Source organism: Psammomys obesus, unplaced genomic scaffold (genome assembly GCF_907164565.1).
Source record: "Psammomys obesus unplaced genomic scaffold, mPsaObe1.curated_primary_1811, whole genome shotgun sequence".
NCBI classification, from domain to species: Eukaryota; Metazoa; Chordata; class Mammalia; order Rodentia; family Muridae; genus Psammomys; species Psammomys obesus.
In genome coordinates this window covers 18,813,820-18,818,289 of record NW_026596079.1, presented here as the reverse complement: position 1 = coordinate 18,818,289, position 4,470 = coordinate 18,813,820, and positions in this window count along the sequence as shown.

The window sequence follows — 4,470 nt, the reverse complement described above, 5'->3', positions numbered from 1 at the left end:
TGTGTGTGTGTGTGTGTGTGTGTGTGTGTGTGTGTGTGTGTGTGTGTTTGAGGTAAATATCCCATTTAGGGCTGACTACTCAATAGTAGCTTACTATCAGGAGTTTGAAAAGTTATGAGTCTGCATTTACTGGTGACCACTGCAGAGAGAAATTTCTCTGGCCAAGACTGAGGGCAGCACTAATTTATGAATACAAACATCAACAGATAGAACGCAGTTTGACAATATAACCACTTAACAAAACAGCAGTAGGTTCTCTCTAAGTCTTAGGGCCCAAGAGGTATGACCTCTCCAATGGCTTTTGACAAAGTTTATGGCACCAGGCATAAACTAACTCCCGTAGAGCATGCTTCCAATCCAATCCAACCTTTGTGCTGCTGTTGCACATATCTTAAAAGGATTCAGGGTTGGCCACGGGTATAGCACTGTTAGCTTTTCTCTCTCCCCTTTAGCCACTGTAACTGCATAACACCTTTCAGCTCCAGCAAAGCTATCCAGCAGGGAGGTAAGTTCCGGCTGGATTTCTCTGTGTTCTAAAAAACAAAAGTATGCCATGCTTTCAGCAATAAGGACTTTCCATCTGGTTCTAGTAGGCAACCAAAAGCAATGGCAATAAGCCTATACTTTTGGGGGAGGCTTTGCAGCCTTTTCTGGCCAGTTACCCCCAGGGAAGTATCCCACCATTTTCTCAGACATATTTCTGAGGCTTGTGCCTCAATCCCTCTCATTTCCACCCCTTGCACTCTCTCATGCTCCAAATGTCTGGACACAAGCACTTCATGGAACCCTGGGTAGAGTCAGTGTTTCCTAATATCAATTCCATCTGGACTCTCCTTGAAGCAGAGTTACCTCAGAGCATGCAAGTGCCTACATGCTAAGGGGTTAATGATGCGCAGCTTCCATACTACAATCGGGAATATAAACATACTCTTAGTATGGAGGGCAAGGTTCGTGTACCCATTCTCCATCCCTTACTGTTTTCATGCTATCCTTAGTTCCACTTGGGGCTACCATCACCTGCGGATCTCTCCCGCTAGGGTCTGCTTGCTGGAGCAGCTCTTAACTGACAGACTCTACTACAGAATGAAGGCCAACAAAGGCACCTCAATGGGCACATCTCTCTGCCCTGAGAACCCAGAGCTGGTAGGAAGGACCTGCCCATTAAGGTCACCAGGAAGACCAGAAGAAAAGTGAAAACAATGGCAGGATTTTTGTATTGTAGAGGGTCCAACAAAAAGGGGTGCTTCAACCTTGAGAAGGCCTACACTGACTGGACACAATGGCTGCTAATGACCACATGCTTCTAGAATCTCTCTTTCCTTGAAATGGAAATGGTCTGTGGCAATCACTGATCTTCATACAACCCTGATCTTTTATTTCTCCATCTATGCTGTAGGAGAGCCCAGTGACCAACAGTGTCTCTATGGGCCCAGCAGGCCCGGCAGCAATACTGTGCTTAGCCTGCATGTGTTATTAAGGCTCTTCAGTTGGGTGCTTGTGAGAGGCTTCGTTCCTGCAGGGCAGATGGCCACTGTGACACCCCAAGACTGCCTCAACAGGGCAGGAAAAGGAGCTCCCACCTTTGGGTGGCTTCACAGCTTGCCCTGCTGGCCTGCCATCAAAGTGTCAAAGCAGCTTCTTCAAATGCTCCATTTTCTGGACTTGATCCAAGAAGCTGTTGGACACGGAGAAACTGTCAGTCACTTTCTCAGCTTCCTCCTCAAGAGTGTCTGCGTGTCAGGAAAGCTGTTATTAGGAATGTAAACATTGCAGACACACACAAGCGCGCAGAGATGCAATCCCTCTTCGCTATTGTTCAGTGTATTCTAAGGCAGAGGTGGTTCTCAGAGCACCCAGCCATCCTTCCTCCGAAGAGGTGGTGGAGATGCCGGGCAATGCTTCGCCGCAGTATGCTGGACAGAAGTCGCAAGGAGACGACACAGTGGCTCCATGTGTGCACAGGGCTGAGGGCGGCCCCTCCACTGTCTTCCCCGAGACAGGAGAGGGAGTCTCTGCCATCTATACTAGTGGCCCTGGCTTGGAAATGGGCTCCATGAGGGCTAGGATCAACCAGTGATTAAATGAACTGAGGAAGGTGACTTTTGAAGAGAACACTGGGAGTGGATGGAAGTGAGAGCCTTGTTGCCTAGGGTAGGTCCACTGGGACGTGGTGGTTTGAATGAGGTGTCCCCGATAGTTCCAGGCACTTGAATACTTGGTCCCCCCGCCTGGTGGCACTGCTTTGGAGGCTTAGGAAGTGTGGCCTTGTGAAGAAAGTACAGCACTTGGAGGGCCTTGCTCCACTTCCAGTGTGCTCCCTGCTTCCTGCTTGCAGTTTAAGCTGGGAGCCCGTGGCTTCAGTTTCAGTTGCCATGTCTGTTCCTCCTTCCACTCCGCCATCACAGATCTAACCCTCTGAAACCGTAAGCCCAAATAAACTTGTTCCTCTCTAAGTTGCCTTGGTCGTGGTGTCTTATCACAGCTATAGGAAAGTGACTAACATAGGGGGCCGTGTCTTTGAAAGAGTACCCTGCCTCAGGCTCTCTCTCTCTCTTTCTCTCTCTCTCTCCTCTCTTGCTTGCTCACTCTCGTTTTCACTCTCACTCTTTTCTTCCTGCCTGCCTTAAGGTTACTGTATCATAGCCTTCCACTGTTCTGCCTTGCAGGAATAACACAGCCAGCTTACTATACACCATAACCTCTGAAATCCAAAATATAGTCTTTCTCCTTTAAGGTTATTTTTTAAGGCATTTTGTCATTCACAGCTACAAAAAAATAAGGGAAAAAAAAAAACACCACAAGATTACTTCAACATGCTTGTCCCTGAACGCCCTTCTAAGTATACTAGTCAAAACAGAAACTGGTTGGAGTGGGAGTCTAAGGAGTTGGAAATGGGTGCCAAGATGATAACGGATGGGCTTAAAATGGTTTATTTTCTGTGCTGACATGACTGGGATGTCCAGATATTTGGTAAGACATCCTTGTGGGTGGGATTAACTCCTAGACTTAGCAAAGCAGATCTCCTTTTTTCATGTGGGTAGATTTCATCTAGTCAGCTGAAGCCAAATGCAATAAAAAGACCACCCTTCCACAGCCAAGAAAGAATTCCTTTGGTCTTGTGGCCTTCACCCTAAAGCAATATTTTTTTTTCATGTCCTAAAACAGTTCTCCAGCCTTGAGCCTGTGACCCTCATTTGGAGGCTACAGTTAGTTCTTGCAGAAGCATCCTGAAGATCTTGGGACTTGCCAATCTCCATTAGCACATGACACACTGTTCTTATGGGCGATGTGTTCTCTCTCTCTCTCTCTCTCTCTCTCTCTCTCTCCTCCCCTTCTCCTCTTCTACTCCCTACTGGTCCTGTTTCTCTGGAGACTATTAACTAATACAGATTTTAATACTGTGGATTTAAATGTCCTGCTTCTAATTAGCTACATTCTGAGGTCCTAGAGGTTAGGGCCTTACAATGGGAACATAGGACACACCATGTATTCCCTAACAAGCAGGTCTTTAAAAAAATTTTTTTATTATTGTCATTTATTACAATTTATTCAATTTGTATTCCAGCTGTGTCCCCCTCCCTCACCCCCTGCCAGTCCCACCCGTCTTCCCTCTTTTCCCCCTATGTCCCTCCCCATTCCACTGATAGGGGAGGTCCTCCTCCCCTTCTATCTGACCCTAGCCTTTCAGGTCTCATCAGGAGTGGCTGCATTGTCTTCCTCTGTGGCCTGGCATAGAGCTCATAGATGCAGTCTCCAAGTGAAGTCCCTAATAAGGGGCTTTCTCTGGCATGAACAAGCAGGCCTTTTACAGATGTTCAGGTGCCAGAGAAGCCCTGGCTTATCCACCCCAAGGTGCCCCTTGACTCCCTTCCGCCCAGAACGTGGACTGACACAGGTCCCCTCCCTCTCCTGCCCTGCGTGGGCCAGCTGAGAGTGGAGTCACCTCAGCCAAGCTTCTTGACACAGCCGTCCCTGGTTTAAAATGTGCCTCGCTCTGGATGGTGGCACGTGTCCGTCATCCCAGTACCAGAGAAGCTGAGACAGAAAGATCATGTCTGCCAGCCTGGGCTACTTAGCAAGTTCTGGGTCAGCTTAGGCCACATAGCAAGGCGCTGTCTAAAAAACCAAACCAAAGCCAAACAAACCACTCTTTCCACCAGCAGTCAAAGGGTTACTCCTGGCAGTTATTCCTCAAATATACAGTGACCCTGGAGCTGAGGGAAGGACCCAGGGCTGTTTTGGATACCCCTATGTATCATCTTTCCTAGTCTAGGTCAGGGACACATCTGCCAAGAGGTGGAGCTAAGAGTTCCATTCTGGGAGTCCCCACTGGAATAATGGCATAGAAACATACAGGGTGTCTCCTTCCTGAATGCTCTCTTGCACATTCTGATAGTACTACACAAAGACCTCAGGTCTGGGCCTGGGAGACCAGGCTTAATCACTGCTCTAGAGGGCCTACTATGTGTG